The sequence below is a fragment of the Micropterus salmoides genome, unplaced genomic scaffold (genome assembly GCF_014851395.1).
Source record: "Micropterus salmoides isolate LMB-PRFRI ecotype aquatic unplaced genomic scaffold, ASM1485139v1 Ms_hic_scaffold_3227, whole genome shotgun sequence".
Lineage (NCBI taxonomy): Eukaryota > Metazoa > Chordata > Actinopteri > Centrarchiformes > Centrarchidae > Micropterus > Micropterus salmoides.
In genome coordinates, this window is record NW_024042515.1 from 1 (window position 1) to 25501 (window position 25501).

Below are 25501 nucleotides of genomic sequence, written 5' to 3' on the forward strand. Positions count from 1 at the left end.
CACACACTGCCGACAGCAGCTGATAGATACCAAAGTACCCAATTGTATGTTCCTAATCATCACATTAGGTTGTGTTAATGCGAGGGCCTACTCAAACGGCCACTTTCAGCTGGCATTCATGCATTTTCCAGAACTGATTGTGGAAGAAAACTCACCCAACATTTGCTTCATGATGATATTTTAAAAACAAAAACAAAAACAAATCTTGCTCAGTCTCAGTAGGTCACCACACAAAACATTTTATAATTTTCTGTCATAACCACATTCAGTTACAACATGACATAGGCAGGAAAGGAAAAACAAAATGATCTCATTATACTATAACTGTAAATCAAATGTGATACTTGATAACCTTCTGTCACTGAAGGAATAACATTTTGTGGGTGTTAATTTCCCAAACAGAAAAACTACAATTCAAATGTCACAATACTCACTCTCTGTCGATGACAAGGCACTCCACCCCATTCTCCTCAGCGATGATATTAGCTGACCTGACGTCATCACTGAAAGAGACAGGGAGATGTACGTCACATACATGAAAACACACATTCTGACTCCGCCCACGGTTTTGATAATTTATTTTAGGAATAGGTGGTAATTCTGTATTTAAAGAGCATCCAGAAAGAGCTTTTAAAGACAGTCACAGCTGGTTTTCCTTTAAAAGAATCAATATATGAAACATTTTGGATCCCTGAAATATGTTCAATATTTTAAGCAAGGTGATGAAGATACAACCAAAATTACTTTAAAACCTACTTTCAAATTGAATTTGACAGTGATGAGTGAGAAATAACGCAGCTACCTTCAGCAGATTACAGGTAATGAGGTTAAATTAAATTGCACAATTCCTTATTTTGCAGATTTGGAAAGGCTGCATATTCACCAGAAGCTTTTTCAGCCTGCTTCTTCCTCTCATTATTATTGGTATGGTAAGCAGGCACTGCTTTCCTGTATTATATATATATATATATATATATATATATTATATATATATATATATATATATATAAATTACGTAACCTGACTTGACTAGTAAAACCACCAGACTACCAAAACAAGAGGCGTGAGCAGAGTAAAAAAATGCTGTGGTGGTAATCGATGTTTGCTTTTACCTTATAAGGGCTTTCTCCCCGAAGTAGTCCCCCTTCTGCAGTGTGTTAATGATCTGCGGCAACTTGTGGGCCTCGGTGGTCTGGGTCACCTTCACCTGCACAACACAGTTAGCTGGATCTTTAAAGCACATTTAACTTCTTCACACTGGTGTCTCCAGCTCACTGCTGTAGCTTTTACAGGTGATTTCAATTTTACTATTCTTAGAAATTAATAAATTGACACATTCAATATTAGTAATTGGAACATGATGGGCACTCAGTGATTGAGTGGCGTTGATACATGATGATGTTTTCTTGACATGCTGTCAAAATAGACACATGTGCTGTAAGAGGGTTTTAATCAGCTGTTTGTTCTGCTTGTCGTTCCTAAAACCGTTGCATGTAGAGCAGCAGTTTTCAACAAAATACTCCAGCAGCCTGGATGTTGTGAAACTTCCTCTTAATTTGTGACGCTTTAAAGTGGCCCACCCGGTCGAGGTCAAACATCCCACTTGTGGCATCATCCTGCCGAAGAAATGGCACAATGACATCACAGCCGTAACGGCCGGGTTGTGTTTTAGCTAAGTGCCCCGTTTGACCTCAGCGACCTTCACTTCCACTGTTTGTTTTGGTGGCAGGCTCTGTCAGAGTTGAGGGGGTGGAGGGTAGTAGAGCCATTTCCTGTATTAGCCCCCTTCCTCCTATACAACATGTGTTGCCCTCTGGTTAGCTTAGCACTGAGGAGTTGCTGTCTCACATCGGCTCATAATGGCATTTTGAAAGTCCCCTGTGGACAGCACTGGCCTCTCTCCATCTCCCCTCGCTCCCTGGTGTCAGGTTGCTGACTTATCAGACGGACAGACGGGCGAGTTTGTCATAGTCCCACACCTCCCACACTCATATACAGAATGACCAACATTTGTTGGAGTATTGGCCAAATGTGGTCTGTGATTGAAGTGAAATACACGTATTTTGTTTCTGTTGGTTATGATAACCTTCAAGCATGATTTCAGACATGGGTCAGGTACACAACAATTACCATTAGGGTCTGATATAATAAACTTCTGAAATGATTAAAAGCACTTGCGTCAGTGAATCAACAAGTTAATTGTTCAAAGTTGTCATCAGGAAATTACTTTACATTGAATTACAGATTCACCTGCTATATATGTCATATGCCCTTTGGTTTATGCTCATGTGGAAACCAAATTCAAGGGGATGGAGGAAGAATGAGTCCAGGACCTGCAAGTCTTTAGGAGTAGTGGTATTTCTGTAGCCATTCAACATTCATGCTGACTGATGAGTAAAGCTGCAAAGACTGGAGCAGCATCCTGATCAGCGAAACAGAGACGCCACCCAGTATTGTCTAACCGAGACACCAAGATTTATTTTATTGTTGTGAGGACAGGATTAAGGCTTGCGTCTCTGGACCCAATCACTGTCATTGTCGGAAATCTCTGCAGTGCAGCCCATGTAACATCTTATCATAACCAGGCGGAATAATGGCAAAAACTATTTAAAAATAATTAGCTGAATTTCCTAGTAAGTACTGAATATTTGCATGTTGTTAATTCTCCATAAAGTAAAGTTTCCTCCCTGAGTACAGTTATGAGCAGCGTGGCTCTAGGGACAGAAATGTCGGTCTGTCCCTCAGGATGAATTGTAATCATTTTGGTAACCATCTAGCACCACCATCAGGTTGATCAAATTGACCAAATATTTGCTTAATTAAAGGTATAATATTTCCACATTAAAATGTTTAATAACGCCAGCCCTATGTTATATATTTTGATGAGTATACTTACATTATTCCAAAGATTCCTACAAAAAATGTGTCTGTATATATGTATAAATAACTGTTTATATGTTTTTATGTTATTTTAAATGTACCGTATTTTAATATACACTTAATTATATGTCATGTGTGTAGCATGAAGGGACTACAAATTCCGTTTAGTTATACAACCTGCCGTATAATGACAAATAAACACCTTGTAATTGTGCCTTGAGGCAATATTTAAACTACGTAATTTTATTCAAGGTGCATTTTAATTGGTCGCCTGTCAATGGCGTCATATCCTCTTTACCCCCTCAAGTTTCTAAAACTTCTGGAGAAACATGGGAGACAGAGAGTGAAGAAGGGAGTCGGGGAACGTGACTAAATGTAACATGAATACAACTTTCATACATTACCTTGTCCATGAACATGATTTCTGCCTGAGTCATAGCAGATAGATTTTCAATGATACCGCCATTACCATTATTTAACAACACTCCCATGATTCCACGCTACTTCACAACATCATCAAACTATGTCTTTTGTTATTGTTTTGATGAGAGAGACCCCTAGCAGCAATAATTACATACTGTGCTTTTATGACGTTCCCATCAGCCTCAGCTGCACTTTGTGTTTTGTGCTAGTGGGCAAACGCCTGCTAACAAGCTAAACTAAGATGGGAACATGGAAAACATTGCACCTTCTTAACATCACCATGTTAGGATTGTCATGCTGTCATGTTAGCATGCCGACGTTAGCATTAAGCACAAAGCACCGCTAGCTGTCGGCTAGCTACAGCTGCTAGCATGGCTGTAGATGCTTAGTCTTATTAAGTAACGTTTTTGTGCAAAGTAACATTTAATATATTGCAACTATTAAACAGGTGATTGAGTTATAAATTACAAGCTAAATGATATGCATGTGTGTGTGTGTGTGTGCGTGTGTGTGTGTGCGTGTGCGTGTGTCCACCTGTTGATTTTACATGTTACAAAGATACGTTACCTTTCCATGTGCAATAATGTAGAAAGTGCTGCCCTCCTCTCCCTCCCGGATGACGTACTCTCCCTTGTCATAGTATTCCTAATGGGATAGGGGGAGAGAAGGGGTGAGAAGGGGGAGGACAGTAGTCAGAACTGAAGCATTACATTGATTTAATCATCGACCCGGCCGGTCTGATTCCTGGTAGCCAGTCCCCTGCGGGGTGAGAGCTGGAGTTCAGCCATCCATGGTGCTTTCTCATTCAGAGCTTCTCATCCTGCTGATCAGGAGGAGATTTAAGGGGCTCATGGGATTAATGAAACATGAAATATAGGTCAAAAGTGCATGTTAATTATGATGCTTTTAATGTCTGTCATGTGGGCCTTTCATGATCGTGGTCATATGATGAATTTGGTGTCCAGTTACTGTCTGTTACAAGAAATGAATGCCAGCCAATACAAATTGAGAATTCTCAGTGGCCTTGATATATGATATCTTGAAATAATGAGCAAAGTAGAAGTGAAGACCACATTTCAAAGTCCTATCCAAGTCCATTATTTTATATGTCAAGTAACCTTTCAGGAGTGTATTCATCCTTATATCATATGCCACTTGTTACAGGCAAAAAGAAAATGTTTTGTTCAAATCATCTTGCATTTTTTAAGTTTGTTTGTAGTTATGTCATCACTGGCACCAGTGAGACTTAAATGGTCACAGAGCCTAAAGAATCAGTATAGTTGCTGTGGTTGCCTGTAGATTAAATATATCTTTCGTGCACTGATTTAAATTTGTGTTTTAACCTTGAGTTGTCTTGATCTGATTATAAAGGTCCATGTCAGCCAATCAGACACAAGTAGTTCCACTGGCCATGGTATTAACTCACAGACTCAGACTTGGTAAGATGGCCATTTGCACACTCCGACACACTCCAGTTGGTGCAGAAGTAAAAGATCACGCTTGACTGAGAAAGGTTGTTTCAATGTTTAGTTTAGTTTTACGAGCATCATAAAACTGAATGACAAATATTCTTGAATTAAACACTGATGTACAGTTTGTTCTCTCAGTCCCCTGAGCTCTCATTCAGAAACAGATTCCTTCACTTCACGCTGTCACTCACTCTCTCTTCACACCCAACCTAACACGCCATCCCAACCACAGTACTAAAGCCAGGCTGCTGAATCAGCGAGCTGCTGGATCGCCTTCCTTTTTTTAAAGCTTTTAGGTGAAGAAGGGGAAGTGTAAAGAGTGAAGGTGACCAGGATGAAATGTTCTCTGGGACAGATGCCAAATTCTCACCACTGAGACAGCGGCTGTAATCCATTTGACTATAGAGGACTTTGGCGAAAAGTGAACAAACAAATCAGAGCAGCCACGCGTAAACATTCCCTGGTGTTTACTGTCAAAACTCTTGACACAAGTGGCATTTTCCTTGAGCGTCCGAGCTTGTTTACGTCCCGTTTACGCTTCAGGAGAGCCTAGTTTAACACCCGTCCGTGACAGCAGAGACAACATGCCAAAGTTTTGTTTATAAAGACTGTCTGGATGATACAGTGACTGTGCAGGGGAGCGACAGAATTTGACAGCCAAACATTTACCTTTTCTGGAAAGAAAGAGGACATTTCACTAAAACGCTTAAAAGCATGTCTCTTCACAAGATACATCAAGTACCTTGACACCTAACAATCACGTATATCCCCTTTGTATCTTCACTATCGTCTTGCTCTGATTTGGTTTGCTCATGTCGGTGTTAGGCAAAGCCACTTTCTGCTGTGTGTGCATGTGCTATGTTGGCTGCAGCCATCCTATTTTTGGCGACTGTCAATCGACCAGTCACAGCACATATTCAACTGCACGTCTCCCTCTGCTTCCAGTGACAGAAACATTAAAAGTAGAGGAAGGACTAAACCTATTTTTAAGACCACCCCAGTCCTCAGCAGCCCCCAGGTGGCCGGTTGTCCTGTGCGAGCACAGTAACTGCCTTCAAGGATGAAAGATGAGTTATGACATGAGCATGCATGAATGATTTAAAAAGGGGTGAAATACGACAGTGACAGTTATTACATTCAGTCATCGCCAATATGCAGAGAAGTAGCATTTATGGACAAAGAGTGAAGAAATCTTGTAAACAAGTGGCTCATGTAGTCAGAGGGTCAAAATATGTTGTGCATTTTTGTACACTCAACTAAATTACAGTACTAATTGTGACGCACCTGTGTGGCTTGACTGTATATTTGTTAGTACTGCAATGGTGATTTAGTTTTCTGTTTGAGGAGCTGATTGCAGTGGTCCCTCCCCAATCGGGAACACCTGTTCCCAGTGCTCCACAGGAAATAAAAGCTCCACCTCCAAGATCATCTCTCTCTCTCCTCCCTGCCAGCAGCTACACCTTTTGGTTTTCGTTGTATTTCTTTTTTATTTGAACACCACAACACTCTACACCACGATCACTCAGCCACACTTACACTACTGATGTTGCTGACTAACCCATCCCATAATTTAAGCGTTATTTTGATCATCTTATGTTACAATAAACCTTGTTAATTAAATCGCTGTGGCCTTTCCCACTTTTTGTCATGGCCTTCGAGCCTGGTCATGACAGTCTTACACACACTCTTGAAGGAATAGATCGACAGTAACTTCCGAGTCTCTGCTGGTTGCCCTGCAACTGTTTGTATGGATTAAACAAGCGAGACATAACGTGTTCATTTGTGAGCCTCAGAGTTGTTGGTCGGCGGATTTTGTTTGACAAAGCCAGACTAACTGTTTCCACCTGTTTCCAGTCTCTGTGCTAGGCTAGGCTAACCAGCTGCTGGCTGTAGACGTATATTTAACGGCCACATGTGATTGCGTCTAACTCTCAGCCAGTAAGCCAATAACCGTATTTCCAAATGTGTCAAACTTTTAAATTCACCTATGGTTTCCAGACAAGCAACCTCTACCATTTATGCAAAAAATAAGTCTTTGTTTTGCTGCTGGTTGGGTGCACAGTTCCATCTCTTACCAACGGTCAATTTAAATGTCTATTAACCGTGAAGGCGATCTTTCTCTAAACATGTAATAGCTTTAGTTGCCTAAACTTTACTAGGCCTTAACCATTGAGGTGGCAGATCAGAAAGCACTTGTTCGAGTCATATGGATCATGTGACGTTTACCGCCAAACAACCTATTCTGTTGTTCATCATCATCTCACTTTAAAGCTTGACATTTTGGGAAATGGGCTTAGGAGCTTTGTGGCAAGATCAATCATGTCTGTCCATTAAATATAAGGCTACAGCCTACACCTTGTTTTGATTAATCCAGACAAAAACTGAACAAAGACAATTTGCCATTTTGCTTGGTTTACGTGTATGTGCTGAACTATTACACACATTATATCAAACAGATGCAGCGGTAAATGCTCACTCTCTGAAAGCACGTTAATGATATTGTTCAGGTTTGCCAACTGACACACTGTCCACTAGAGCATCTAATATCTAGCTCTCAAAGCCTGTGTTTGTCTTAGAGAATTTTAGCAAACAATAAGATATATTTAAGGGGTGCTGTGTGTATGTGTATTTCATTTCCAATATAATAAGGTAATAAAAATGTCAGCAAGTACAATTGATCCGCCTCTTGAGACAAACATCATTTTCTTTAGCTGTAACATGTTGCTAGATCAAAATTTCTGGCTCAGTAAAGGGGGTCACAAAGCAGCAAGCTACTGCATAAAAAAAGCAATTTTAAGCATCCTAAATTAGTTTGTATATCTTCGCTGAGTTCAGACTACCATACCATAGGCTGCAACTCTGCAGATCACACTGAACACCTGACAGAGAATCCTTAAAGCAAGGTACTCCGATCCCCACTCACACAAACACACACACCCACGCACACACACAGACATACTATACAGGCAAAACACTCACACCAGAACACACCAAATTCCATTCCCCCACTGTTTGACAAGAAGCTTTAATATTATCTGGCAGATTATCGAGGAACATCTGCACCACTATTAAGTTACAGCTGCCCCCCCCCCCCCAAAAGGGCAACAGAATCAGCTCCATCAGAGATGACTGAATAAGGAAATTCTCCTGAAGTGGAAAAGCAGTGAGACGACCAACGATAGCAAAGAACGTCCTTGAAGTTTTCATTGTGAATAGACGCTGATAAAGGCTGTTTTTGACCCGAGGCTGACAAGCTCCGCTCCGTTTTCTCTTTCACTGTTGAAATACAATGCTTATGGAGGCGAATTGAAGTAAGCTTTTCTCCTGCCTGTTTCAGCATACACACTAACATACACATTCACTTTTACACACTTGCATGTTCTCACACCAAAAGCCTGTCCCTCGCACATCTTTAAGAAATCACTCGTCCCCCCATTTGAATAAACACTTTCTGGGGCCTTGGTCAAATAATTATGGTAACAATATACAGTGCCCGGTTATGACAGGAATAATATCAGCTCTGTTCATCAACAAGGTAATTTGTAAGGTCTTGCCGACTGGAGGCAGTAAAAATATGCTGACACGCAGTAATGGTATATGGCCAAATGGTAATGATATTTTGACAGCAGCTATCTGCAACGCTGGGGCTCCCTCAAGCTGCCAGAGGGTTGTGCAATTTCGAGGCAATGCAATCAAAAGTCAAATTGTCCCTCCAGTAGAAATATAGATAGTTTGACAAAATAACTTACCACCTCGAGGCAGTCCACTATTTTGCTTAACTTGTCTTCTGGTAGATTAGCCAAGAGGGAAACACTGACAGAAAAGATAAAACATATATGATGAACATTAATTTGTGCATGTACATTATAATAAAATTAGTATACACATGCTGCCAGGGACCTTTCATGTAGAACTATATTTCTTGTGTCACTGTAATCAAGTAATGCACCAGGACAATGTAACTGATAAATTATATGATCTAGACTTAATCTAATCTGTTTCTAAAGTTAAGATTTTTATGGCAGTGCACGTGTTAACCATGCTTTTATATACTTTAGACCTCTAAAAAGAGGGTCTGTGTCAGGCTGTTTCCTCAGACTTTATATCTGCTGCCATACTCTGCAGCTCTATGCAGATTTTATTCTCTTTTGGTCTCTTTTCGTCTCTCTGTCAGCTCTCCATTACCAAGCTCACAGTGTAGACAGAGACCTACCCAAACCAGACTAAAAGAGAGCCAAAAAGCTGAATGAATATTCAACTCATCAGAAGGACACAAACGAAACTCCAACAGGATCCCATGTTGCCCTGTGTCTGTGAGATGTGCCTGTAAGATATGCCTGCTAGATGTGCGAGTACGTAGCTGATTGATAACAAATTACCCACAATCACTTGATAACCAGTGGTGTGTCAAGAATCTGTAGCTATGAGTTTGTTTTAGAATCTTTCTGCCCCCTAGTGGTCCAAAATTGCTTAATGCAGCTTTAAATGTAGGTAAAACAGTCTTTTTGCTGCGGTAAGAAAAACTACTTAGTTTATCCAAATTTAAATTTGTTCAAAAGATAAACTTCATTTTGTTATCGTGTCTAACAGCGCCCCCAATTTGACCTTGCTATTTAATTATATATAATCAGTCAAATAGATTTGTACAGTGATGAACATAACACATCACAGAGTGACTTGTTGACTGGCTACCAGCTGGTGGTCACTATGTACCCTTAACTATCAGCTGGTTTGATGTAGATGTTCGGTAACCATATTTCTACCATGTCCTCTAAAAAGTACTTCTTAATACTTCCTAATTGGGTGGCGTGATTGGTTACTGCTTGAGGCTAACCTTCGCAGGAAGTTGCGGTACTGTTCATGTCGCGTCTCAGCCGTCCTCCTCATGATGTTCTGAAATACCTCTCGGTCCAAAGCCCACGTCCTCACTTTGTTCACAGCTGTAAAAACACCATTATATCAATCAGAAAGTGGGGCATGGTCATGGTTCTGACCGTTCAACAAATAACTGGTTAACCTGTGTCCCTGGTTAGTACATACTAAAGGAGCCATAACTGTTTTCAATAGCATGTCGCAGAAAGCTTGTAGACTGATAACCATGATGGAATGGTGAGTGACAACAAAAACATTTTCTTTTCCCTTCCCTTATCTTTCTTCCCATTTTATAGTAATTACAGCCCTCTATCACCACAAAGTAATTACCTATTGTTTTTTTTTGTCAGATGGACAAAGGAGGCGAGGAAAAACACTGAAATTTGTACCCTATCTTGATGGTGAGTCACATCAAATCTACAGAAACTCTGAGACATGCTTCTGTTGGTACAATGAGGAAGTACTGTAGCTGTGAAAGTTTGACACAAACCGGTAGCAATGAAAGAGTTTGCCACTTTGTCTGTCATCATGTAAAACCCACTCGGAGAGATGTGTCAAACTGTCACGGTTTTTCCAGTACACTCTGAATATTGAGGTCAATTAAGTGTCCCTCCCCCAAGGGCCACCAGTCAATTACTTGGGTAAATATACAAACCCGGACAAAGAGCACTCACATAATACACGGTATGCGCTTTCCAAATGCCAAGGAGGTGAAACCAATCAGAATGCAAAGCTGTGGATATCATGTAATGCCTTTGTCAACACACCCTTGCTGATTCTCCTGCGCTCACTATCAGGTGATTCCTCAACTTTAAGAAGTCACTGCAACTCAGATGAAGGTCAGAGAAGTGATTACATTTAGGAGTAGGGGTGCGTTGGAACATATAAGAGAATATGATGTTAAAGGGTACCGGACAGGATGGGAAACAAATTTTCATTGGTCACTGTGGCTGAAAATACAAAAGGTAGCTACCATCGTTTACCACAGTCAAAATTCATCAGGTGGCAGCTGTTGTTAATTACATTTATTCATTCAGCTGACGCTTTTAAAGCAACTTACAACTGCTTTATATGTCAGAGGTCGCACGCCTCTAGAGCAGGGTTAACTTAACTAGGGGTTAAGTGTTTTGCTTAGGGACACATTGGTGGATGTGTCACAGTGGGGGATTGAACCCAGGTCTCTCACACCACAAGCATGTGTCTTATCCACTGCACCATCACCATCCCATGAACCTCAAAATTAAATGAATCCACTACACCTATATAACTGTCAATATGCATTCTGCTCCTCTGTGTCATAAAATTAATGAATGATTTTTTTTAATTTAGTTTTATCTCCAGAAGGAGCCGCTATCACAGCAACCAGGACGAGAAACACTGACTGGCTTCCTACCCATAATTACAACCAATTGTGTTTGTTGGAACGAACTACCAAGTGAGTGCCTGCTAAATTATTAATTATTATGTACTGCTATTCATCCTTTCTTTTTAGTTATCTGCAAAGGGTTATGGGTAGTTCTAAAAGCCTAAAGCAGTGATAGAAATGTCCTTTCTCATGGAGTAAGGGTATGGCTAAAACATTAGATCAGGGGCATTTGTGTTGGATGAGTCATTGTCATCCTAATGAGTGAAGATGCCGAACCTTGCACTTTACACTTGGCCACTGCGCTCAATGGTTTCAGCTTTAGGTCTTAGTCACCAATGAGATGACAGCTTATTGCCACCTGGTACCTGGCATCTGCTACTTCATTCAGTCAGGGCAATCTGAGAATGGCTTCTGCCCGATGCATAAAATGTAAAAGTACACTCTGATCTTGAGTTCTGAGGTAGTTTTAGTCTTTACTGTATAAAAGGAAAAGTCTTTACCTCGCACTGATGCAGTCCGTGTGCAGTTGTACAAAATGGCTAATTCTCCAAACGTGGTCCACACAGTTATCGATGTGAGCAGTTTGTTATGTTGAAACACATCCAGCTTCCCATCTGTAAATATGAAACGAGGACAATCAATTGTTTTTTTAAACCCACAATTAGGACACAGATGAAAACACAGGAGACGGACATGTGCTAACGGCAGATTCGAATGACAGTTAAATTTCATTCAATTAATTTTGATTTAAGACAGAACATCAGGCTAGGTTACTGGATAGAGTCTGTAAAAAAAAAAAAAACTGAAAGCAATCATGTGTTAGAGAGACCTGCAGGTTTTGTGAATTTTAAGAGCTTCTTTACAATATAAATTCTCAGATGTATCGCAAATAATAATAATAATAATAATTCACGCTTCATACTTCCTATTAGACATTTGTGTGAAATTTTGTCGTAATTAGCCTCCTCCCTGCCCTTTGTGCCCACCTACTGTTAGAGTAACTTAAGACATATTTTTAGGCTATTGGTCGGTCAGTGACCCTGAAATGAAATCATTTGCTGCAGAAATTATGACTCAAATTAAAGACTTCATTAATGAGATTACAGTCACTGGCTCCTGACGTCTGTGTGATTATTTCAAGGGCTTTCACTAGTGAATAATCATTCATCACAAGCAGTTTTTTTAATTACTTAGTAACTATTCACATCAGAAAAGCAAAAGCTGTGTTGGATTCAGTTTTGTTGGTGTCACAGATTCATTGTTACTTCTCAGAGTAACATCGGAGTTAAGATTCTGTTTCATTATTTATCTTGAAAATTCGTCCTTCTAAAGACATTTGGACATACCTGGATGTGTCAGGACTGCATTTGTTACAGTTACTCTACTGAACTGCTGCATTTTCCTGGTGGGTGAGAAATCACTGTAACACCCAGCAGCAGAATTAATGCAAGGACATTTTGTCTCTGAATGGCTCATTTCACCACCAACCACACTGGCAGATGACCAACCATTGTTAAGAGGCCATGTGGTCATCTAAAAAAACACTGTTGCCTGGTTACTTTGAGAGAGTTGTCAGTGAAGTTCGAGACCTACCAGTTACTGTAGATTTACAGTTAGCTGATGCTTTTATCCAAAGCGACTTACAGTTGCTAATTATGTCAAAAAGGTTGCATTGCACACCTCTGGAGCAACTAGGAGTTAAGTGGCTTGCTCAGGGACACATTAGTGGATGTATCACAGTGGGGAATTGAACCCGGGTCTCTCAAACTAAAGGATCTGTCTTATCCACTGCACCATCACCACCCCAATAAATGATTAAAAGGTTAGCGGTAAGTTTCCTATATCAACAAAAAAAAACGACCAACTCAACCATTAAATCTACATATCTACATAAAATTTATTAAACAACTAAGTAAATAAATTCACGATTAAGGAAGTAAAAAAATAAGTCAAAACTGATACATATTTATATTATAAAAACTGGTGCATATAAGATTCATGGACTTCATAAGACTGTGTCTGGGTGACTAGATGAATACATAATAACTATCCAAAATTTACTTTTTTGCTTTCCTGCCACGAGTTGATAAACCAGGAGGAATTTATATTGTATACAACTTCCAAGAATTACGAATAACTGGCCAAAATAATTATAATCCACATTTTCCACAAAGAAGAACATTAGGCTAGTTAACCTTTCAAACTGGCATAAAGGTTTGCAAAAGTTCAGATGCCATTAATCTGTGTAGAGCAGTGGAACCAGTCAAAATCTTGCTGGATGCAGAGCAGCTGTTTCACTTTGATTTGATTGGCTCGTGGTCAGAGAGGCTGTACAGTAGCCAGTAAGGGCAAAGTTTGAGAACATACATCCAAAATAGTCATAAAAGCAGCTACATGCCATTGTGGCAGGTGACTCTGCCAAATTGAGATTTTTCTGTTAGTTTCAGACCCTCTAACCCCGCAGTCAGCACTATTTCAACTCAGTAATTGGTCACTTAAAATGTAGTCAAATGTAAGATAATATGCATATTGCAAAGGATACATGTGGATAAAGAGATGAAAAGTAAGGTTGAGTCATTTTCTCTATTTCTTTGATGGATTGTTAGGCACAACAGGCCTGGTTTTAAGAATACGTGACACAAACTGTGTTTTCATTTGCACAAGCACAACTGCTCCAAAAGATGTCGTGTTCTTTAAACTCTTCACACAATCATCAAAATCCCATAAAGAAAACACTTCTCACTCATCACAGTCCATTAAATAGTTTTTCAAGTTTATCATTAAATCAAGTTTACACCTGCAATCATCAAGTGATACACAAAACTGAATGTAAACTTAACATGACTCCATATCTGGCTTGTCGTTTACATCAGGTCATAGATTTTCAGTGACATCCAGACACCTTAGATAAAATCATTTGTGTGACAAATCCAAGCTTGGTATGACTACAGTGATATCTTCTCAGGCCAAATTCATGACCTCAGGATGTAGACATGAGATTTGGGTTTGTAAATTTTCCAACACCACACTGAAAGAATGTTTTTTGGGGAGGAGAGACCATTGTGCAACACTGTAACACCATTGCACATATTTCCACCTACATCACAGTTTTTTTTCCCAACTTTCTTTGCTTCTATTTTTATAGCACCTGGTAACAAACACGGTGTCTCTTTACACTGGACTTCAGACTAATTATGGAGTCAAAGGTTCTCTACCTCCACATTTTTCACACAATGAATGAGCCAACACAATTTGTCTTCATTGGAAACAACACTGAGAATACTGTGAGCACCAGGCTCTTGGATGAAATCTTCACTCAGTGTCTGTGATGATTTTGCAAACTGTGGTTTCTATGCGACTGTGTGAAAAGTGAAGAGAAATGTGTGAAGAGAAAAGATAGCATTTAAAGTTAATGAGTTAATTTGCAGTCTTAGAGCACAGTTGGCAGAAGAGCAACAAATAAATGGAGAAAAACTGCAAAACGTGCCCAGAGCCGAAAGGCAACTCATAATTTCCCAGGATTTTCTACATGATATGCTTGTTCTGCCCTTTAGAACAGAGGTGGCTAATGGCGGGCCAACAGTCAGTGGGGGCACGTTCAATCTGTCTGTGAAGGTTCTCAGTCATCCAGGACAGAGTTATCCAACAAAGATACTAGAGAAGATACTAGAAGACGTTTCGTCCCTCATCCAGGAGACTTCTTCAGTTCCCCTTCGAGGGAACTCGAACTGCGTCTGTGACACACTATGGGAACGCCTCTGGGCGTGGCAGGGCTGAAATCATGAATGAAACTACTCCAATCCTATTGGCGTTGCTAGAACGGTAGCGTGTGACGGCGTAACTGGAGGCGTATATAAGCATGCCGGCACACCGACACATGAGCTTTTTTCTATTCAGCAGGCACTCTGGCATATTTGAGACTACGCAGAAGAAAGCTACCACAGTACGGAAAGATTACCTGGAAGTAGAAGCAGAAGAGATGGCTGGTGAGCAATTCAGGCAGTGTGTCTTTCCATGCCCGCGCAACATCACGGCTGGGGACACTCATGCCCTGTGCGTTTCCTGTCTGGGGATGCCGCATGACCAGGGAGCTGCTTGCGGCCATTACGAGGCCCTGCCCCTGAGGGTGCTGAGGTCCCGTGCGGCTCTTTTCTCCGGAGACGGCCGGATGCGCTCTCAGCGCGACATTTCCGACGGCATCGGGACTGCTGAGGCTTTTTCCCGTTCCTCGTCTGCTGGCTCCGACTCCCCTCTTCCCCGTTCGGGAGCCCGTTTTTCGGCTTCTCCCGCTCGGGGTGTGAGCCCGGAGAGGCTGCAGCTGTCCAGCTCTGAGGAGCTGGATGTGCTCAGCATTTTGGAGGAGGAAGATTTCCAGGTACCGGAGCAACGTCATCAGTCAGCGCCGAGCTATGACGAGCTGTTGGAGGTGGTGACACGAGCGGTGGGCAAGCTCCAGCTTGATTGGCCGCAGCCCATGCCAGACACACAGGCTGCCAGTAAGCTGGATGAGCACTTCCTACAGCGGCGCGCCGCCTCCACGCCGGTCTCTACACCCGGATTTGCATGACGAGTTGCCTTGCGTCGTCCTTTAAAGAGCCGGCGCTGCCTACCAAGCCATGTCGCGTGACATCTGCTCTGGTGGGCAAGGCGTACACAGCGGCGGGCCGGGCTGGTGCGAGCCTGCACACAATGGCGGTTTTGCAGGCATACCAGGCCAACCTGCTGAAAGACATGGACTCGGGAGGAGGCCCCTCTAAGGAGGACGTTGCCGAGCTCCGCAGAGCCACAGACCTGTCTCTCCGAGTTACGAAAAAGACGGCCCGTGCCATCGACCGGAGCAGCACCTGTGGCTCAACCTATCGGGCATCCAGGAGAGGGAGAAGACCTTCCATGCTCGTCTGATATGGGTTACGAGCAGATGCCTTCGTTCCCTGTCTGTAAGGAGGAAATCTTGGTTCCTGTCCCAAGGTCCTGTGTTGGGAGCGATCTGTCGCCGAACAATTATTTCGACAGACGCCTCACTCACGGGATGGGGCGCGGTCATGGACGGCCGCTTTGCGAGAGGCTCCTGGGAGGAGCATCATTTCTCTTGGCACATAAATTGCCTGGAAATGTTGGCGGTTTTCAGAGCTCTGAGGAGTTTTCTGCCCGCTCTCCGCGGTTGCCACGTCCTTGTCAGGACCGACAACACGGCGATGGTGGCCTATTTGAATCAGAATCGGAGGATGAGACCCGTGACTCATTCCAGGGTTCCCACTTGGGACCTGGTGGTGGTTCTCGAAGCGCTGGCTGAGGCCCCCTTCGAACCCCTGGAGTCGGCTGAGGCCAAGCCTTAGATGGCTTTCTCCTCGCTATCACCTCCATGAGGAGGGTGGGGGATCACCAGGCACTTTCGGTTTCTCCTCATTGCCTGGAGTTTGCCCCAGGGAGGGTCAGAGCCATCCTGCACCCCTGTCCGGGCTATGTCCCTAAGGTTCCGTCCAGGTTGGCAGGGTCACGGTGCTGCAGGCGTTTCATCCCCCACCTCATGTGACGGCGGAGGACGGGAGACTTCATTTGCTCTGCCTGGTCAGAGCACTGAGTATTTACACTCTACTCGAGGCATGGCGGCCTCAGGGCCCTCCTCGTAGGCGCTCCGCTCCAGGATTTGTGTGAGGCAGCTGGCTGGGCCACTCCTCACACTTTCATCCGGTTTTACAGTCTGGACCTTCCTTCTACACCCGGCACCCATGCGCTCTCCTCCTAGTCGTGCCTACAGGTTTTTTGCACACTGGGGGGGGCAGGGGGGGCTTTGGCGTGGAATAGTGGGTATTCTCGTTCTCATAGTGTCGTCACCGACGCAGTTCGAGTTCCCTCGAAGGGGAACGTCTCGGGTTACGTATGTAACCCTTGTTCCCCGAGAAGGGGAACGAGACACTGCGTCGGTCGGCCACACCTCGCCCCGCCTGGAGTGCCTTGCTTCATAGCAAAGAGCTAATGTGTCCGGTGTGCCGGCGTGCCTATATACGCCTCCAGTTACGCCGTCACATGCTACCGTTCTAGCAACGCCAATAGGATTGGAGTAGTTTCATTCATGATTTCAGCCCTGCCACGCCCAGAGGCCGTTCCCATAGTGTCGTCACCGACGCAGTGTCTCGTTCCCCTTCTGGGGAACAGGGTTACATACATAACCCGAGACGTTCTTCAACCAAGTCCAGTGGCCCTTGACCTCAACCTTTGTTGGACACGTTCAATCTCAAAACATTTTGCACCGGTTTGCTTATTTTTCCTCAAAAATGGTGTGCAACAGTTCTCAACGGGCTTCGAGGTATGTTTTCTCTCATTTGGTGGGTGTGTCAGAGGTGTTACCCAATCAGCAGCAATGTGTATTTAATACTCCCGTAATAAAAGCTAACTAAACTAAGACAAAGATCAAACAGGACTGAACCTACCTGCCAGGACAAACAGATGGTTCCCAGGCTCTCCCTGCTTGATGACGTACTCTCCCTGCTGGTAGGTGCGCTCATACATACACTCCACCATGTCTTTGATCTGCTGCAGCTCCAGCCTCTTCAGGTACTGGTTCTTGTTCAGGGCATCTGTTAGCAGCTTCTTCACACTGTCACAGCCACAGAGGAAGAGTTAGAAATGAGACTTCTGCTGTGAAAATAACTGGTGGTTTTTGAGTGTTGCTGGGTTGTTAGCTATTGTATAATTATAGTGGGACATCACATTTCTCACATTTCTTTGCTTTAGATTTGTTTTTGTGCCTTCAGCAGGGAGGAGAGAGAACCAGAAAGAAATAAAGATCTTTGGGCAGGACATTGCAGGCTGAGGTGGAAATAACTAATACATTTACATCAAGTACTGTACCTAGTGTAAGTGAAGTTTAGAGGTACCGCAGCTTCAGTGTTTCCATCTAGGTGGACTTTTCTTTTTACAACTAAACTATATTTAACTGCAGATGTAGTTAATTGTTACTTTACATATTTTAAATTCAACATATCTACTAACATATCGTTGGTTATAGTTTAAATTATGGACAGAAATTAATCATCAAGAATTTTGATCAATAATGTAATGTTTTTTTACCCCAGCAAAAATGAAAAGAATCTGCATCCAGCTTTCGTATTTGTGAATATTGTTTTTCTGTCTTTCTTTACTACTTTATTGTCTTCCTTCCTTCTTTCATTATGTTCTTTCCAATTTTTTTATTACTTTGCGTCCTGTCTCCCTATCAATTACTTTCGTAATTTACTTTTTTCCTTCCTTCTGTCATTCTTTAACTAATCTATATACCTTCTCTTTTTTTTTAATGGAGATGCATGTTTTCCACGCAAAGCAAAAGAGCGTTTTTTACTGTGAGTTCTTCCATTTTGTATTTTTCATACTAGAGTATGTTTTACTCATAGTTTCTGGCCATTTTTACTGAGGTAAAACATTTACTAGTAATGGAGTAACGTTTCCATTGTAGGTCTGATACTTGTTTTCCTTACATAAAGGCTACTTTTTAAGTACTTCTCCCAATGCTGCCACCAGGGCGCCCACGTCCACATTACTCACCCTGCTTTTAGTCTACGTGATAAATATTTTGTCTCCTGTGAAAAGATGACTATTCGCAGCCTTTGGGCTTCTTCCGTCAATGAATCAAGCGAAACAGCGAAAACATAAAATCATCATGAGCTGTCAAAGTTCACCGGTGTGCATTTTAACAGCTGCAGCAAGAGGCCGTAAGAAGAAGACATCACTTCCTTTGGGGAGTTGTAAACCAAAAAGGTTAAGAGCCACGGTTGAATGCTAACTATAGATCATGAGACCCGGTTGCTGCTCAGAGAGGTGAGCGGTGCAGGTGGTGGGTGGTCTGTTTATCCTCCTTATCGTGTGTAATAAATTATCGCTTTGGGCTTTATAAAACGAGAGCAGATGACATCCGGCCCTTTATTTTTCAACTCACATGTTTTCCTCCCACCTAGCTGTGTCACAACTCTGCCAGAGTCTGCAACATGTTACACTGTCATTCACAGAAGATGAGTATTCTGTTTCCCAAGGGCCAGTCTGCGTGAGGGTACCAGAGTGCCTCATTTACATTAGTTTTGGTTATATATGCGTGCGGGGCTTATTAGCAACATATGTTTTAAACATGAGGATCAGGTTAAGAGATGGACACTCTGCATGCTCACATTTATTCACTGCAGAGTGCTGTATTTATGTTGTACAATACAAAGAACAGTTGCTGTGACATGCAATTTGGCTTTCATGTTGGTGAAATCAAACAAGACTACTACTACTGGGGGGGGGCGCACACATTAAAGAACATTCAACCTTTGGATTGATCCTAATGGATCGCTCTTCACCTTGTCAGCCCACCAGAACAAACATGGCTTTTTCTTTGCCAGGTTGTTTTAAAATGACAAATAAGCTCAGCTCTCAAGACTTGCTGTGTTTGCACTCATTTACTACATTACTACAGTAAAAGAACAAAAGCACTGAACGTCCAATCAGAGGAGAGAGCTGTTGAAGTGATGTGGGCCGCATGTGTTGACTCGTCTGCAGAGTGTTAATTAAAAAGCAATGGTGTTGTTTGCCTTTCCATATTTTATGACCCATCTACAATGTTACAATGTCAGATGTTCATGTTAAACATGGCCAAAGCTTCAAATAATGAGGGTAAACTATTTAAAAGAAATCCCTGTGAGCCAAATCCTCAGATTTCCTCTTGTTCTGAACACTCTGTTTTGAACTGTTTTTTCTACTAACTGCTCCGTTCTACGACACAAGGAGCTACACAGAGCCAGTGTTCCATATATGGTCATTTGCTCCGCACGTCAACGCTCTGTCTGTACCGCTCAGTGACAGCAACAACCTGGTAACAGACTTCAGGTCTTGGCCAATCAGAATACAGAGGGCTTTGAGAGAGGGGACCTTAAAGAGACAGGAGCATCTACAGCTTGTTTCAGACAGAGGCTGAAATGAAAGCCTACATATGGGGCCTATATAAGATAGAAAATTTGATTTTAACTTTGATTGATGCAAAGCTGCCACACAGGAGTCACAGAACTACAATATAGGACTGGAAATGCAGTATAATAGTCTCCTTTAATATGTTAAATATGTTTTTTTTCTTGTTTTTATCCATACAAAACCCAAAGTGTAAAAATTACAATTCACCACTTTAAGGAGGGCACATGTCACTCAGCTCTTATCCTACCATTTATCATTGGTCATGTGACTTAAAAAATCACCATAAATCACCTTACATATTAGATATACAAAACAAACTTGCAGTCATTGTTGTCTAAATATTTTTTACATGAAAAATAGAAATGACTCAAAGCAAGGTTATCACAAATGTTCAAGGGCTATGATATGATGGAGAAGAGCTCTGTGTGGTGTGTTCAGGGCAGGACCTTGAAGTCACCTGCTGGAGGTCTTGGCATTCAACACACAGCAGTATTACAGTATTATTACAGTATTACAGGCAAATTATCAGAAAATAATCCTGTTTCAGTGGATACACCTTGGTGCGTGCTCACAGCCACGAGAATAATCAGACACAAGCTTAATATTATATACATCTTAGTTTAGAATATGGCTTCTTTAAAGGTTCAGTGTGTAAGTTTTAGTGGCATCTAGTGGTGATGGTTGCGAATTACAACGAGTGGCTCACTGTGCATTCACGTACTCCTCGGATGGTCCTATTTCTGAAGTTGTGAAGACATTCTTCTGACTTCAGTGTGTGTTCATGAATCCACTGACTCCGCCTACGGGATGTTACGACTGAGACACGGTTTTGATGCGTCCATAGACCGGCGTCAAAGTCCGCTGGAAGCGTCTCAGAAGCGTTTCAGCAGTGGAGCATGCAGCCTGCCCCACGTTATTGACTTGTTATTAATTTGTCATTTTCGTGCATCTACTACCTTCTTCACAGCTCTATGCGACCCCGTTTTGTTCCGTAAACTTCAGGCTGCATTTCCCACAAAGAGCATTTCAGAATGAGAGCGTTTTGCCTGTCTGATTTTGATGTTTAGATTTTGTTGATTTGGTAATCAGTGTTTGTATTTTGTGCTTCTACTATGATTAAGTAGGCTACGTAGTTAAATAACTTTCTTTTGTGTCAGTTTTAACTGTGTTTATTGTTGTTTTACCACATGGTGTTTTATTTTATCTTTGTCTGACTTCCTGCCAGGTTCGATCTTTGTGCTGCTTGATGCGGCTAGCGGCAAAAATAGACCTGCTACCTATTCTCTGCGGAGCGGAGCGGAGAGCCGCTTCTGGGACACTTCTAGGACGCTTCTGGAACGCTTCAGGAATGCGCAGTGGATTTTTAAAATCCACTGACTCCGTCTACGGCGCAACAATAAACACGGTTAAAATGGACACAAAAGGAAATCATTTAACTAACTACTATTTAAAATAAATCCAACAACAAAAAGGCTGTGAAAACTGTCAACATATGGTCCTCTTTTAATATATTTATATAATATAGACTACCCCGGCAACATTTTTATTATTTGTGTCTTCTTATATATTTGTGTAATATTCTGTATACTTGTGTCCTATGTACACTGTATTTCTCTTTTTACAATAAAGATTTAAGGATGAAAAAAATCAGATTATTCCACACCACATGAATGCACCGTCAGTCACCGCTCACCCTCCCTTTCCAAGCACGCAGGAGAAGCCTCGAGGGACACACTCTGTCGGCTCTTGTGCTAAATAAAACATGTGGTTAGGGCCAGGCAATAAAACACTAATGATAATTATCACAATATAATTTTCCTCAATAACAATATAAAAAATTTCAATATATCATCGATAAATGTTTGATTTAATTCACTTGAATCACAAACGAATTAGCACTTAATTTTTCTATTAAGATATTTCTTTTGTTAAGGAAAAGGGATTGAAAAAAATATTTACTAATCATAGTTTTTCAGAAAAGATTTTATCATAATACTTTTGAATGTTCTACCTCAGAGTTGTGAAGTGATCCACTGTTTGGCATCAAGTATCACGTTCTGACCACAAAAAGAAACGTTTAATCATACAATTAACTCTGGTTTCTTCAATTTTCACTCAGGAGCAAAAATCAGCCTTTAAACTTGAAAGACATAATGATTTGACATTTATCGTGATAATTATTGATATCGGAATGTATGACATTTTTTTATCGTGATAAATATTTTGGCCATATTGCCCAGCCCTACATGTAGTCCTTGATTTGTCCAAATTTCTTGTCTCTTCTTACTTCTGATAAACCCGCCAAATATTACTACTACTACTACTACTACTTCCATACTAGGTATGGATATTATATTGCATTTCTGTCAGTAGATCTATCTAAATATTACATACTGGACCTTGAGATTTGAGATTTTTTTCGAACTAAATGATCCTCAATGTCCTTTCTTCAAGCATGAAGCAATAACGTCCCATGAGGCAGCACTTTGAGATCCAGTTACTTCCTTAATTTGATATACTTCCTGTCGGGTGAGACATAGTGTAAGACAGATGGTTAGACTAAATCAATGAAATAATAGTTAGGAGAAAGGTAATTGTTTTTGGAGCTCCTCTTTCATTGGAAAGAAATTAAGATTTATGTTTATACCTGCTGGTACAGAGATAATCACTGTTGTAGGTAATAAATGACAGAATAATACCATTTGTCTATTTTTGCCAGTAGTTGTAAATACATAATCTCTTCAAAACTGAAAAGGCCATTTTTTTATTTCATGACAGTAGCAAATCGACACTAAATGGCCAAAAGTATTTGGATACCCAAAAATCACCTATTTTTGTTATTGTTGAATACCATATTTTAAAATCATGGGCATTAATCTGCTGCTGCCCCGGCTCAGATTTTATAACCTGGCTGCAGGGATTTGCTCCCATATCAGCCACAAAAGCATCCGTGAGGTCTAACACTGTTGTTGGGTGATCAGGTCTGTGTCTCACAGTCTGTGTTCCAGTTCTTCCCAAAGGTGTTGGATGGGGTTTAGGTCAAGGCTTTGTGCAGACCTGTCAAGTTCTTCCACACCAAACTGGGAAAACCATTTCTTTATGGACCTGGCTTTGAGCGCGGGGGCACTGCCATGTAGAAACATGAAAGGGCCCAACATAAACTGTTGTCAGCATAAAATATTACTGCACACTGTGGTATTATTTCCCTTTATCTGAGCTAAAGCGCAGAGCACCAAAAGTCACTGATCAGCCGCCGAAAAAAAAATCTTAGACTGAAAACTGTTGCTTTTTTGCATGTCATTACGCTAAAAGCTTCTTGCCCACCTTGCACCCACTCCTTCTGCTGCTTGCATTTTTACTCTCCTCCACCTGGCTGAGATGGACTGAGCCTGAGGCTATCATGAACCTTTAACTGCATTGTGCATGGCCATATTCCTCCTCCAATTGTATTTTGCACCTCCCTAAAGACAAACATCTCACCTTGCATCCTTTGGTACTCTAGCCTTCTCGAAAGAGAACTTTGGAAGGCTGCTGGAGTCGTAGGTCCTGGATGTAGGCTCAGCCGAAACCCCAGCTTTAGCCCCTTTCCTTCTATTGAGGGTTTCCTTGATGCGAACACTGAGGTTGGGGCTGCTCTTGCCACTGGTTTTGATGGAAGGGGGCCTGGAGCCAGACTTGCAGATGCTCCCCTCTGGTTCTTCATCACGTCCTGCAGCTTGTTGAGCTGGATGCACTTGTTCTGCAGCTCCTCGCTCAGCTCGGCCAGAGCTCGCGTCTGTTTGGCTAGCTGCTCCTGGAGACCTTTGATCTGCTGGTCTTTGGCACAAAGTTCCTCATCCCTCCTCTTGCCCTCACGCTCCAGCTCATCCACTCGGGCCCTCAGGGACTCCAGGGACACATTTTTGAACCCACCACCGTTATCTTTATGAGCTCGGCTGTTGGAAGCAGCAGCTGAGCCGTCTGTGTGTTTGTAACGCTTTGATTTCATTGAACCATTCCCCATCTTTTCACCTGAAGAGACAAGAGAGATTCAAAAGTCAATATCTGCTGAGAGAGTGAGCCTTTCCAGCAGTACACTGACATTTACCACGAAAAGGTCTGTTTGAGGAAGCTGGGAGTGAGGTTTCAAACAAAATAGCTGACGCTGTGAGGAGAGAAAACTGGGTAAAAAGAGAGGCGAGCAAATCAGTATATCATGGCCAAGAGTGTGTCTTCTCCATTTATTTCAGAAGGCAGGAAGTATTACATTACATCAACAGTCACCCCTATCTGCCAGCAGCAGTAAAGGAAATCAGGAAGCTTATAAAAAAAGAGAATTTGTGATAATAAAAAATACAGTAACTTTAATAAATAATTGCATTCTGGGCTTTAAAGCATGCTTCTGTCCACATAGTAAGAGTGTATATGGGGGGGGGGGGGGAATGTCAGAGAACAGTCCTGTGTTTTTGTCGCCCACTCACACATACAGTAGACTTCATTCATGGCATTCCTGCTGGCATAAATCAGACTGTTCTCCAACACTTTTTGAAAATCGAAATTACTGACGTCATTTAGAAAGCTTATAGAAAGCCAACTGGAAAACCCTCTTCTTTTTCCCCTTTGTTTTAAAGCTCCAACTCTCTGACATACTGACTTGCACATAAAAGATTTCCAGGAACGGATTTATGATGGTCATTTAAAACCTAATTCTGTTAGGTTTACTAATTAAAACGTCTCCTATGAGGATCGTGCACCTGCAACTTCCGATGCCTCGTCATTCTTCCCCTGATGGGAGTGATAACTGAATCCGTGTTTAGTTCGGAGAGTCTCGGTACTTACCGGAGCCTTCAGACGAGCTTGGAAGACGATTTAAAAGAAGAAAAGATTTCTTACATTCGAGCATCCGTAAACAGGCTGTCTACAACACTGGTCGCATCCTCTCTCCCTCTGTCTGTCCTCTCTCGCGCTCTCTATCCTCCTCTGCTGTGCGCGTTCTCGCGTGCGCGGCAACCCGTTTGATTGGCAGGTCAGGTGTGCTGCATACACACCGTTTTGAAATTGTTAATTAAGAATGGTGTATTTGTGTTAAAGGGTTATGTAAACTCCAAAACTTTATAGTTGTTGTAATAATAAGGCTAAATTTTAACATAAACTTAACATTTTGGCAATCAGTTGAGAACAAACTTTAAACTTTTTTTATTTTATTAACCTTTGTTTATTTTTGCAGTCTTATATCTAACTGCAGAGGGTTGCAGGAAGATGGAGCAGCATACTTAAAAGTTCTTTTACCGGGTCAGTGCAGACTGTAGAACTGTCCAGGGAACAAAAAGTATAGCCGTTCACAACTTCAAACGTGTAGGCTGTGGTGCCTGAGATGGCAACAGCCTCACTTGGCTACGAATCCTGCCTCAAGCCTGTAGTTTAAAGTTGCTATTTGTTAAATAAATAGATATGTTGAAAGTGGTGGTTATGTAACTTTTAAAAGAAGAAACAACACATTCTTCCTCTTGCAAATGAAAAGTTAAATTCAGAAGCAAATAAACACAACCTTGTTCGGGTCAGGTGTTCTATA

General features: G+C 41.8%; 1 pseudogene; it reads right to left on the bottom strand.

Annotated features, from left to right (window-relative positions):
- Positions 1–430: 430 nt before the first annotated feature.
- On the bottom strand, positions 431–24821 carry LOC119884160 (annotated as a pseudogene).
- Between the last annotated feature and the right edge of the window lie 680 nt (positions 24822–25501).